Source organism: Biomphalaria glabrata, chromosome 2 (genome assembly GCF_947242115.1).
Source record: "Biomphalaria glabrata chromosome 2, xgBioGlab47.1, whole genome shotgun sequence".
In the NCBI taxonomy this organism is placed as follows: Eukaryota; Metazoa; Mollusca; class Gastropoda; family Planorbidae; genus Biomphalaria; species Biomphalaria glabrata.
Window position 1 is genome coordinate 59,034,836 of NC_074712.1, and position 14,502 is coordinate 59,049,337.

A 14,502-nucleotide genomic window follows, 5' to 3' on the forward strand; every position below is an offset into this window, starting at 1 on the left:
CAGTGCTCCACCCAGGCCAAGCCTGCGACCACAGTGCTCCGCCCAGGCCAAGCCTGCGACCACAGTGCTCCCCCCAGGCAGAGCCTGCGACGCCGCCAACTAGATCGGCACTTTCGTTTCTTTTGGATACATCGATTCCATAGAGAGCGGGAGAGGGAACTGCTGCGCAGGCAAGATCTTTACGGCCAAAGTTAATGCCCAGGCATTCATCGTCTATGAGTATGCTATGAGATGATCCATAGTCGCTATGCGAATGACGGAGGCCGAATAGATTAGAGAGATGCTGGCAGTTATAAATAATGGATTAATTAATTAACATTACACTTTACTATCTCAATATTTGAGGCCAGCACATTTTTACATATTTTTAATTAATTTGTAGTAAGATATCGAGATGCTGAGCATCCGACAACCAAAATTATAATAAAGTAACTCTAGTTTCCCCTTACAGACCTGGCGATCTAATAGGGCACATGATGTAAATGTCGTCTGTTTCTGTAGCCCACGGTTAACGAGGGTGTCATGTGACATATACAACGACCAAACCGCTTTTACTTTTCAGATACCGAATCGACAGGTCACGTGAGGTAAAGGCGAGACCAATCGTTATAGAAGACCCACAGACGTGTGACGTGGCAACGAGCTATTGGTCTAAACTGCCCACAGGCAATGACGTTGCAAGTGAGTGAGCCCTTCCATAATGAATGGTCTCTGGGTGTTCCATATTCTCTTGATCTATGTTTCTGACTAGTGCTTTTAAATGAGCACATTTGAACCGCTCAACATTCTCTCACGTGGAGTTTGAGGGCGGTGAACATCCAATCATATTTCTCGACACTGAAAACAAGGATGAGCTCGATTCAACAAGAATACGTAGCGTCTGAATAATTGGGCATCAACTGTGAAATAATTTCATTTCATCATTTAAATATGCATGATTTCGAAATTATTTAGAAGCATGTCTTTTTATTTGGCTGGCAAAAAAGGAGGAACTCCTTAATACTGGGAAGAGACGATAGCTGGGCTGGGTCAGTCATATAGTAAGACATGACTCATTATCAATTTCATCCTTCCAGAGACAGTGGGGGGGGGGGGGGCGGGGAGAGCACAAAGTAAGGGTCATCCAGAGAAAAGCTGGATGGACATAAACAATAAAGAATGGACCGGCTTCTATCTTGATTGCCTGCTAAGAACAGCTGCTGACTGGGAAAAGTGGAGGGATTTCTTTACGCGAACTTTCACAGCATCCTACGACTTAGTGAAATACTTAGAGACACAAGGATAGAGGCACATTTCTTATTCCATACGCTGGAACAAATTCGTACAAGTGCTCCTTCTTCCCTGGCGCCATTAGAGAATGGAATGGGTTACTTGAATCAGACAGGAAGACCAAAGACTTGGCAGAGTTTAAGTCATTGATTAACATGTATGACTAGACTGACACATGAAATGCGTAGGATGTAATAATCTTCTTCGTTTTTTTTCCAAGTAACGTCTGAAAAATATAAGATAAGATGAAAGTTAAGGGACAGATAAGCTGAGATGATACACGACTGTGATACATGAATGCCTTTAAAACTCTAAATATAAAAGCTACAGCGGACTATCCAACCTGTTCAGCCAGAAGTACGTGCGAGATGCCTCGTTTACACGGAGTCTTATCTATCGACTCCAATAAATCGAATCTTTAATCTTCGGTCCAACGAGATAGACTTGTATTTGTTACAGGTTTGGTCTATTAAAGCCACTTATTACTTCAAGACATTACATCTAATGGCGTCTTTTGTTTAAGCCAAGAAGAAATATATAGAGATATACAGGACTTTCAGTGGTACAGTTTGGGAAAGAGAGAGAGAGAGACAGAGAGAAAGAGACAGAGAGAGAGAAGGAGAGAGAGACGGAGAGAGAGACAGAGAGAGAGACAAAGAGAGAGAGAGAGACAGAGAGAGAGAAAGTGACAGAGAAAGAGAGACAGAGAGAGCGACAAAGAGAGAGACAGAGAGAGAGACAAAGAGAGAGAGATACAGAAAGAGACAGAGAGAGAGAAGGAGAGAGAGAGACGGAGAGAGAGACAGAGAGAGACAAAGAGAGAGAGAGATATACAGAGAGAGAGGCAGTGACAGAGAGAGAGAGTCAGAGAGAAAGACACAGAGAGACAAAGTGATTGACAGAGATTGAGAGAAAGACAGTGAGAGAGACAGAGATAGGGTCAGGGAGAGAGTCAGAGAGAGAGAGACAGAGACAGACAGAGAGAAACAGACAGAGAGAGAGAGACAGACAGAGAGAGAGACAGAGAGAGAGAGATATACGAAACATTGCATACTCATATAGAGGGAAGAGAGAGAGAGAGAGAGAGACTGTGTATACTCACGGTATAACACACTGCGATAAGAGAGAGACAGAGAGAGAGAAAAGTGAAACATCGTACACTTCAAATTTACGCGAGAAAGAGCGAGAGAGACAAGAAAGATAATCAAGGTGATGATAATATTGTTTCCAGGAACCTGGCCACGTAGTGAGTGTACTCCGAATCTTAGAACCAGATGATTTAAGACGAAGGCTATTTATAGACGGAGCATTGTGCCCCGTCAGGGTCAAGGTCTTGAGCTAAGCCGATAACTAGGTCACAGCTGATCGGGAGTCTGTTGGATGTATGACGACAACGCAGCATCACCTAGATCTATAAACAAACCCGCAGCTAACAGTTGAACTCAATATTTTAACAGTATGGAGACAGAACTTTTTTTTAGCGGTAATCAAATAGGGGAAAAGCCTGTTTTGTGCAGTCTGTCCGTCCGTTAGTCCTACTATTTGCATCTCAAAAACCAAAAATGTTGATATCACCCCATTCTGTAGCGAGCTAAAATTAGGTGCAATGGTCCACTTTTGATCTTCTAACAGAGAACAGTATACATACATACAGACAAACATACATAGAGTGTTTTTTTTTTCTGACGGTACGCACCGGTACGGCGTACCGGTACCTTTTTCAATGTGGGGGAAAAAAGTATTACGTTTCTTGTATCTTAGTTAATTATTACTAATTATTATTATTGTATCTAGTTAATTATTAATTTATTTGTAGTTAAAAGCCAGGGAATCCAGCACTGCATACATACATGATACATACATACATACATACATACACCAGGACCGGATATAGAATTGGTAAGGCCCTAAGCTATTTGAAATATTGGGCTCCTTGTAATCAACATAAGGCAATTTATTCCTAGAGTTTGTGTTGCCTTCAGGTAAATCCAGCACTGGCATACATACGCACAAACCTTTCTGAGGACAGCAAGATCTGCGTGATACGGGCAGTAATCACAAGGTGCGTGTTATTATTTCAAAGGGAAATGAAAAAAAGATTTAGCAATATTTCCTGTAAAATACTTGCGCTGCCTTCGAAGGATCTTGAAAATAACATGGAAAGAAAGAATGGGCAATACAGAGGTCCTCGCGAAAACGGGCCTTCCCAGCATCTTTACAGCCCTTGGGCAACACCGCCTACACTGGTTTGGACGTGTTCGCCGGATCGTGACCTCCGTATGTCGAAGGCGCCGGCCGGATGGAGGACAATCGCATCCCGAGAATCCTTCTGTACGGGCAACTGGCGTCTGGCTGAAGAAAACCATGTCTCCCCTACATACCTACGTCTATTTATCAGTCAAAAACAACAGAAAGCACTTTTGGAATACACTCTCACTCTTTAATGTTAAACCGTTACCTACCTCGTAGCCAAAGGGGAGGGGGGAGGTTGAGTTTAAAATTCCTCTCCGGGGGGGGGGGGTTTGAGGTTGAAACCCCCCGTCTGTAAATTATAGTCAATCGATGGTATAAAATATTGTTACGTATTTCTGAATTTCTGGCTAAATGTACAAGCAGGCACACAAATAAAAACACTGCAAAGAACTTGACGACTCAACTTTCAGCTTCATAAAACTTTATTGACTATTAACTCTAACAATTTGTTACTGTAACATGTAGCGTAGAAGACTGTACAATATCTGTCAGTTTACAGTTAGCTATACTTCGTTGCAATTCATCTCTTCACTTCGTTGCAATTCATCTCTTCACTTCGTTGCAATTCATCTCTTCTCAACTTGCATCGAGCCGTATTCCGCTCTACTCAGCTGTTCCGAGTCGTACTCAACTCTACCGAATCGGAGCCGTTCACGTCTTACATCGACTGTAACGGCCCAAGTCCACTGTAGTTCGCTGTATAGACCTTAACGACTGTAGTCCACTCCAGTTAACTCTACCCTAGTTAACTTGCATCGAATTGTACACATCTCTCTTCTACTGTCTCGCACAGTAGATAACAGTAACGACGACTCTACCGACGACTGACTTTTCACATGAACTCTCTGGTTTGTATAGAGTCACTAATCGCTTCTCTACTAATGTTGCACAAACACTGCTTGTACCTTCTGGAACACATTCTGAGGACACGTCCCATCCTGTCTTTGTTTATACACGTAGATTCCAGAGAACACCCGCTGCTTTGTCATCTCGCCGCGGTCACGAGTTGACCTAAGTCACTGTTCATTTGTAACAATATGTCTAAATTGAATACCTTGATATATGAACCACATACACTTAAACAACGCACTTTAATTTTGACAATCTTTATTTTTGAATTATCTCTGGCCCTCACGGACAGGGCCTACTTTATCTAGTACTTGTAGTAGAGTTTAGATTAGTTTAGAACTTTAGATCTAGATTCATAATCAGGGCCGGATTTAGGTTGGAGGAGGCGGCGGTACAGCCCAGGGACCTCCACAAAAAATGGCCTCTACAAAAGAGAGAAAAATATATATGTTTTGTTTAATCCCATTTTTATAAGCAAAACTTGAAATCCTACAGTTGGCAACATTGTCGTGGTTAAAACGTATCCGCATCTAGTGTGCTTATACTCTCGTAATATACTTTGGAGAAACCAAATACGTAGCTTAAACCCTAAAAATTTACATTTCTTTTTAGCTTAAATATACACGTTAAATAATTAATTATTTTTTTTAAACGAAAGAAAATTTAATTTAATTTACAAGTAACTTCTTTTATAATATGTCATGGCTGGCATGCATTTAGATATTAGCTTTTTTTTAAAAAAAAATTAATTTATTAAAGCTTTCGAAAAAGTGTTGGGGCCTCCTCAACAACGCTGCCATGGGGCCTCTACATACTTAAATCCGGCCTCGATTATACGGAAGGTCTTCGTTCGAAATGATTGAAGGAAGAATGTTGTATTTCATGTGGCTACGCAGACTTAACTGACATGTGACGGTGTGACCTGTATATATAATATACACGATGTGACGATATTGCCTATTGCCCTAGTAAACGCAATGCAGCCAACGCAATGCAGGTCATAAATCTAACTACTCTTTTATCTGTAAAGACGATGACTGGATGAAACAAACAATCCAATATCTGCCAAAGTCTGACTGCTGCTAATTCGAAGAAAAACCCATTTTCCAGGAAGCGTTGGACGTGGTACATGTAGGTCGCTGCGTGAGTCTCTCCTACACAGGCACACAGTCTATACGTTGTGTGTCGTCTGCTAGAATTGGGAAGTTTTCACATTGTATCCAGTGTAGTTCCGCTATCTTTCCTGTTTTGTGTTGTCAGGCGGAAATAATATTGAGTGTAGATCTAAATCTAGTGTAAATTCTAAATAACTATTTATCTCTAGATCCAGATCTTTTTTATAATTTTGTTTGCTTATTATTCTTATAATTTAATTAATAGACCTAGTATGCTATATCTACTATTACTAGATATAGATTTAGATCTAGTTCTTTAAATCTTCATGTTTTATCGTGTGGATTTTCAAATTGCAGTTGGCAAATCGTCTGTGTGTTTCTAATCTTACTGTGACAAGGTCAGTATATAGATCAAAGTCTAGATTTAGAATAGTCTACTTATCTTTTTAAGTTATAGATCTAGATCTATATATATTACAGGCGTTACTTTAAAAAAAAAAACAACAAAGAAGATATTTACGCCCTATACATTTCATGTGTCCATCTAGTCATGCATGTTAATCAATGACTTAAACTCTGCCAAATCGTTTGTTTTCCTGGCTGATTCACGCAACCCATTCCATTCTCTAATGGCACTAGGGAAGAAGGAGCACTTGTACGAATTCGTTCTACGTTTAGATCTAGATCTATATGTATTATGTATACTAATATAGATCTAGATAGTTCTAGACCCAGATTTATTTAGATCTACATCTATATCTGTTGTATCTAGACTAGTTATATATATATACAACTAAAGATCTAGATCTACATAGATATCTAGTCTACATCTAGATCTAGCTCTGTACAGGGCCGGGTATGGAATATTTGCGTTACCCAAATATCAAACTAGTGTTTAAGAGGGAAGACATATTAGGAACTCCTTTATTACGTAAACACAAGCGGTGTTGCACTGACGCGCTAGTGTGCAAAATGTAAATGGCCGGGTAAGGCGTCACGCGGGGCTGAAGGGAGGGCGGGTGCGACCACTGCCCCGGAGACTCCACAAAAAGATACATTTAAAAAAAAAATAATTCAATTTTGACTAGTCAGAAACTTTTAAATATTTTTTAGCGGCCCCTGAAAGGAGAAAAGACGCTATTAGTTTTGTGTGGCCTGTCTGTCCGTCCCGTTTAGATCTCAGAAACTAGAAGAAAAATGAAAATCGGACATCGTGATATATTATATTATTCAAAGTTCTGATATTATGCAACGGTTACTTTTTTCTTTTCCGAAAGTGAACCATTTTATTTTTTAAATTATCAATGCAGGCAGATTTTCAAAAAAAAGAACACCAAAAAAAACATCATTTTTTAATGAGAAATAACACACAGAATTGAATATGATGCGAACAGCATAGTGCACTATTAGCCAGTAGTAGACCTACTAATCCTGATCATATATTGGTATTGGCCCGATTAGGTACCCAAACGGCCATTTTTTTTTTTACCTTCAATGAAGTCCAGTAGGGAATCAGGGCGCCGTTATCCCCTTGATTGTTAGAAATGCTTTTATCCAATAACCAGGCCTGGACAAGGGGTTCCTCACCCCGTGTCCTGTCTGGGGGCTCCCAGTAGTAGCAGCCATAATGACTGGGCAGGAGTGGACCGTACCACGTACAGTACCGCCCCCGGTAATATTTAGTCCACACGCTATAAGTGGTCAGGAGCAGTCTCATATTCTTATAATGTTACCACCACTGTTCCGTGCGGGTACCGCCACTCCAGCTAATCCGGTTCTGATGACGACCCCCTTTGTGGAACGGCGTGGCGGACTTTTTGGACTGGGGTGCGGGCTATTTGTTCCACCCCTACCCCGAGTGAGATGAAAAAAAAAGCTCTCCTAAGGAATCCCGCAGGGGCCTGGTTCGCTACTCGTACTTAGCCTATCTAGTTCCACTACTAGACGTTTCCACGGAGGCGACCGGTAGCTGGGATCCTCCGCGTCTCCTCTTAACAACCGTTTCCACCCGAGAGCCACGGTGAGGCTGAGAAGCATTGCTCGGGAAATCTGTAACCTCTCAAGACTGGTCCATCATTTTATTGCCAACTTTTGTCCGCGTCAAAACGTCTTACTTAAGAGGTTAACCAATGACTTAAATTCTGCCAAGTCACTGGTTTTCCTATCTAGCTCAGGCAACCCATTCCATGCTCTAATAGCACTAGGGAAGAAGGAGGATTTGTCCTAGCATATGGAACGAAGAATGTGCCTTTATCTCATCACAGATTCGTGAGCTACGTACCTCAAATGTCCCACATGGCCTATGCTGCCTCCTTCTGTACTAGACTTTATTTAATTTGCATATTTTTTTCTAGGATGAATAGTGGGGACAGAATAAAAGAAGAATGCATTCCTCAACTCTAGATGCAGAAATAAAGCTTCAACGTCGCTTTTTGTATAACAGAAATTGTTGAACCTATGCGCTTTTTACTTTGAGAAAAAATGACGTTTTTGACGAAGTTCAGATAACAGCGCTCCACTAGGCCCGTTGCCTAAATTTCTTGTGCCCAAAACTAGGTTTTATGACCAATCATTACGTTGATTTGGATTTTAAGCATATTGTTGGTTAAAAAAAGTAAAGTTCCCCTTTCAGACCTTGTGGTCTATAGGGCAGATGATGTAAAGGTCATCTGTTTATGTGGCCTACGGTTAACGAGGGTGTCATGTGGCCAGCACAACGACCAACCGCCTTTACTTTTTCCCCAACTAATGTCAGGTACCCATTAGAGCTGGGTGGACTCAGAGGCGCCCGAAGATCCCGAAATTTAAAAATCCCAGTCTTCACCAGGATTCGAACCCCCCCCCCCCCCGGTCCCCGGTTCGGAAGCCAAGCGCTTCACCGCTCAGCCACCGCGCCTCCATTGTTGGTTAAATGAGGCGCTAACGATTTTAGCGGATGGGCACCACTGGTTTGAGAAACACTGAAGTATGGTAAGAACATTTTTATCATTAAACGTGTGTGCTTGATTGAGGGAGGGGGGGGGAGTGTTAACATATTGCTCTTTAGGCAGAGAAGATAATTCCGTGTATGTGTTGAGTTCAGGACACATAGGCCGCCAGTTGGGCAATAAGGCTGCACTTATATGGTCAAGATCAGCGGTAAAGTGTGTTAACCGGTGTTCACTTGTTAATGATTGGATAAGCTGGGTCTTCCTGTCTACAGCAGTCTCCTTGTTGCGACTGGGAAGGGAGATAGAGTATTACGTAGTTGTCTGAGGTCATTATTATAGTAAGATAGGGTTTTTTTTTGCTTAAGAGGCTTATCATAAAATTATTTCTGAGCCCAACTTTAATACATTGACTCTAGCGCTCTCAGACCCCTCAACTTTTGCAGCTGTTGGAAACTTAGTTTATGTTGCAGATGTTGGAAACTTAGTTTATGTTGCAGATGTTGGAAACTTAGTTTATGTTGCAGATGTTGGAAACTTAGTTTATGTTGCAGATGTTGGAAACTTAGTTTATGTTGCAGCTGTTGGAAACTTAGTTTATGTTGCAACTGTTGGAAACTTAGTTTATGTTGCAGCTGTTGGAAACTTAGTTTATGTTGCATCTGTTGGAAACTTAGTTTATGTTGCATCTGTTGGAAACTTAGTTTATGTTGCAGCTGTTGGAAACTTAGTTTATGTTGCAGCTGTTGGAAACTTAGTTTATGTTGCAGCTGTTGGAAACTTAGTTCATGTTGCAGCTGTTGGAAACTTAGTTTATGTTGCATCTGTTGGAAACTTAGTTTATGTTGCAGCTGTTGGAAACTTAGTTTATGTTGCAGCTGTTGGAAACTTAGTTTATGTTGCAGCAGATGGAAACTTAGTTTATGTTGCAGCTGTTGGAAACTTAGTTTAGGCTGCAGCTGTTGGAAACTTAGTTTAGGCTGCAGCTGTTGGAAACTTAGTTTATGTTGCAGCTGTTGGAAACTTAGTTTATGTTGCAGCTGTTGGAAACTTAGTTTATGTTGCAGCTGTTGGAAACTTAGTTTATGTTGCAGCTGTTGGAAACTTAGTTTATGTTGCAGCAGTTGGAAACTTAGTTTATGTTGCAGCTGTTGGAAACTTAGTTTATGTTGCAGCTGTTGGAAACTTAGTTTATGTTGCAGCTGTTGGAAACTTAGTTTATGTTGCAGCTGTTGGAAACTTAGTTTATGTTGCAGCTGTTGGAAACTTAGTTTATGTTGCAGCTGTTGGAAACTTAGTTTATGTTGCAGCTGTTGGAAACTTAGTTTAGGCTGCAGCTGTTGGAAACTTAGTTTATGTTGCAGCTGTTGGAAACTTAGTTTATGTTGCAGCAGATGGAAACTTAGTTTATGTTGCAGCTGTTGGAAACTTAGTTTAGCTGGATTAAAAATGCTACTTTCAACAGTATTTGCATTTGCTCAGTATATTTTGGCCTGTTTACCATGCCCACGTCTAATTAACTGTCTAATCAGCATACTATGCACATCGTTAAGTGGGGCGACGTAAGTGGAGCAGTCTCAAGGTTGGAATATGTCAACCGCATGTGTTATATTTGATGTCTAGACTCTAGACAGTCAAGTGGGCTTTTCTTTCTATAACATTCGTGGCAAAGATGCTGTTTGTTGACTGCTTGTATTGATGAAGGAACTCCGGCAACGGCTAATGTGATCCTATTTACAGAGTCACTTTCCAGCCTGCAAGCTCTCGAGAGCTTAGAGACGTGGCCTACCCCATTGGCAAAAACATTGGCGTGCGAGGATCGCCTCGAAAGGAAACATAATGTACGTAGGCAATGGATTCCCTCACGTTGTAGGATCAGAGAAAACGAGAGGGCGGACAGTTTGGCAAAGCTCGGAACGATTCTAGGCCCACCAGAGGAGTCGCAAACACGAGAGTGCAATAGCAAGGATTTGTGAATGGAACAAGCCCCAGTGATACGAAAGCTGGGACCAGTGTAGCACAGGACGGGAGGTCTTGAAGGTTCTCAAACGCCCAAAACAGAAGGACGAATGGTGGTAGCTATACAGAAAGCTGGGACCAGTGTAGCACAGGACGGGAGGTCTTGAAGGTTCTCAAACGCCCAAAACAGAAGGACGAATGGTGGTAGCTATACAGAAAGGATCAGTCAATTTTGGCACGATTAAGTACAGGACACTGTTCGCTAGGATCGGAGAATCCCAGATGTCGACACTGTCACATGGAAGACGAGACAGAAGAACACTTCCCTAGCCACCCAACTTGAATCTCAGTACCTTCCTGGCAGATGTCATTTGTTTCATACTAAAATTATGCAATCAGTTCTGAACGACTTTAGTAATCTAGTGAGTTCCATTATTCATTACATCTGTCTAGGCCTTTCAAATATGGTGTTGCTGTGCTGTGTAGGAAAGTATCCCCGCAGCGCCCTCTGTCGACTGGAGCAACCATCATTCAACAAAAGGTTTCTGAAACATCTATTTCAAGGTTATTTCTACTCATTATGAGTGCATCCCTTTAAAATAAAAAAAAAAAAATCGCTTTAGCGGAGCACCGCGACCTGGGAACTAATGGTACAGTAAAGTTAAGTCAGTGACCTGGGATCACCCAGACAAGGTCAAGATGATATATTTTCGTGGCCACTTGCGTATAGAGTAGTGTTTAGCTACAAGATGTGAACGCTAAGCCGGTTGTGTTTTGCTTCTATTCAGTTGTTCTGGAGGTGCTCAATTCTTCTTGAGAGTTTGAGCTGAAGATTAGGTAAGAAAAATAGTCTGGTATTCATGATGGTCACGTTCAGTGTAATAAGCAGTTTAAAAAAAAAATTGATTTTAAATTTGATTTTACAATGCTAAAACAAAAGCCCTCAATTTATTACATGGTTTAACTAGATTATAAAGAGGGTTTGGTTTGTTTTTTTTTCCATGGACGAAAACTGTCTAGACCTTCGACTAGTTTTGATTTGACCTCATTCACCAACCGTAAACAAACAACATTTAGTCACGTGATCTTATTGATAAAACAACGAAAAAAAAAACTGTCACGTGACAACCATCATGAATTAAACATGAGATCGTAAATTGTATAGAAGAGATAGAGCACCACGTGGCTAAATGTTGTTTGTTTACGATTGCTGAATGAGATCCATTACTCTAATATAATAGTCTCCCAAAGAATCATTTGGCGTTGCTTCTAAAATTCCTTTTGTTTAGCGCAGTGTGTTTCCCAAACTTTCTCCTTAACGGAACACTTCGCACATTCTGAGTATTTAGCGGAACAGTTTGCGCTTATTTTTTCAGACATTAATTCACGTGGTGCCCTGTAAGTTAATTATTCCAGTAGTTCGTGGAACACCTGTTCAGGACTCGAGGTACACTAGAGTGCCGCGGAACCACAGTTTGGGAAACACTGATTTAGCGCAACTTTTATTCTTATAGCGGTGCTCGGTGCGCTAAGTAATAATCTCTTTCTTTTGAACCGCTGTGGGCAGGAATATCTGGGAGAAGTGTTCCCTGTTGTCTTTACAAAAGAAACTTCAACAAAATAATAAAATACTTTTGCTGAAGTCGGGGTTTCGAAATCTTGACCTTTTGAAAATAATCATAATTGAATTTATAGAGCGCTGTTAACAAACAAAATGTCAGACTCAAGGCGCTGTGATAGCATTACAAACGTAAACACGAGACGTTGTCTGTCTGAGATCAGTGGCATAATTAAAGTCATTGGTTAACATTATTATTATTATTATAGCTTTTGTAGCATGCTCAGAGCGCTTTTGGTCCAATCTCATTTGTGGACCAGTGTGTGTGGGGGGGGGGGGGTATCTAGGAGTTGGTTTTCCGTGCTTCCGTGCCTTTAGGCTCAGTAAACGCAACTTTGCCCGAGTCGGGTGTCGAACCTCGAGCCCCCTTCTAGGTAGCCAAGCCAAGTTCAAGCGCACTTGGCCTCTCGACCACCAACATGCATGACTAGATTCACCTAGGAACACGGGTAGGACGTAAGTATCTTCTTTTTTTGAAGTAACGTCTGCATTTTATAAGATACTAGCCGGATATGACCCGCGGCCTGCGGGCCTTAGTTTTGGTATTATTGATTTACTTGTTTGAATTTAGATCTATGTTAAACATGGAGAATGTTCCCTTCACATTTTTTTTGCCACGAAATCAAAAGTAGATTGTGAAAATGTGTTTTGTTAAAAAGTTTAATTCTTTAATAGAGATACAATTAGGTAACTTTTGTCTATTTTTTAGGGCCTTTTGGTAGTGGTAGGGACATTAAACATACTCTAGGGCCTACTAGTAGAATTTTTAGGAACCTGTTGCGCTAAGTTGTGCTTGAGTATATATCCTTCCAGTTGCCATGATAGATGAAGCGGATTCTTTGTTCTTATAGAAACACAAAACAAAACCTTCAGAAGGGAAGAAAAAAAAATCCAAACTTTTCGATGAAATGAATCCAACAAAAATAATTGTATGTTTGCCTTAAAAAAAAATAAGCTCCACGTGAAATATATTTTTTAATCCAAAGTAGAAAAATGAATTGAATGAACTTAATCAATGAATCTCGCGTTTCTTTTTATACTAATTCACGAGTCGTGTATCTTCCATATGGCCTATATTTTAGAGGGCGCACAAGATGTTTTTTGATTTTATTCCAGCTGTACAAGTCATTTGGTTACTAGAATAATGCATAAATAACATCCTTTTTTTTCCTTCTTATCTATGTTGGAAAATTCAGTGAATTCTAATAATTGCATTCTCTTGTGTTTAAACAATGTTCAAGGTCAGGCCACCCGCGCAGTGCCAACTCGGTGTGCGACAGAGCCTAAATGATAGTTTTTTTTAAAGTATACTTGGACTGTGTATCGCGCCTTGATACGCTTCTCTTTAATCGCTGTGCTATTACAAATATTTTATGATCTCTTATCAGAAAGTAGCTAGTGACCTAGACTTTAATAATCTTTCTATGTTGTTTACGTTGAATCCTAAGAGGATCAGTGGTTCTCAACATTTGTGTTTCATGTAGTTAGCAGTAGGCCTACCTTCACAACCAAGCACATATTCACCTGGGCTTAACGATTGTTAACTTAACACGCCTGCATTTTCCTTTTTGATTTACCTTCTTGTCTGTCTCGATAGAGCATCGGACAGATAAGTTCACTTAAGCCTATTTTGTGTTCATTGGTTGTCTTTTTTGTTTGTTAGTGTTGTAGCTGATGAAGGCCTCGTGGCCCAAACGTCCTTTTGTCTTTCTTGGTCCCACAGAGTCACATATATGCATGTTCTATACAGTCGTTCAACCCCTGAAGCAGTGTATCTTTGTTTTTTGAGTTTTTAATTTACCTGCTCACCCTTCTTTCTGCTTCTGTGAAAGGGTGAAAATGTAACGGCGCCTGGTGATTATATATGCCCAACCTGCGATCGCAGCTGTGTATCAAGGATTGGCCTCTTTAGTCACACAAGAAGTTGCAAAGGGAAAAGATCGTCTCTCGAGACGTAAAATGCCACAGAATTTACCTGCTATTAGAATAGTTATCGAGTATCCCAACCTGGCATGATTGGTTAAACAGTCAAGACAACTACTGTTTTCCTGGCTGATTAATGAAACCCGTTCCATGCTCTAATAGCACTAGGGAAGAAGGTGCATTGGTACGAATTCTTCCCAGCATATGGAATAAGAAATGTGCCTTTATCCGTATATCTGGGCATTTTATTAAATTGTGTTTAAGTTTTGTATGTAATGGTTTAGTGTATTTGTATTATTGCAACTTCACTTTTTAGTGATTCTGTATTAACCTAGTCATACATGTTCGTGTAGAGATCTCTGCACTCCTATATCAAAGTCATTGGTTTCCTTGGGTTATTTAGGGAACCCTTCGCATGCGATACTGGTGCTAATTACCCTTGGTTAGCAGCTAGGTTTGCGTAGCCACGTGAAACACACAGCACTCATCCTTAATGGGCCTCATTCACCAATCGTAAACAAACAACATTTAGTCACGTGATCTTATTGATAAAACAACGAAAAAAAATACTGTCACGTGACAACCATTA

The 14,502-nt window shown here is 40.6% G+C and overlaps 1 protein-coding gene across 1 annotated transcript in view; it reads left to right on the top strand.

Annotated features, from left to right (window-relative positions):
• The first annotated feature begins 5,547 nt into the window (after positions 1 to 5,547).
• LOC106065589 (interferon regulatory factor 1-like) overlaps positions 5,548 to 14,502 on the top strand; it is an 82,848-nt gene continuing 73,893 nt past the window's right edge. Inside the window, exon 1 of the mRNA XM_056021710.1 lies at positions 5,548 to 5,884. The gene's annotated coding sequence lies outside the window, so the exon portion shown is untranslated. The remainder of the gene's footprint in view (positions 5,885 to 14,502) is intronic.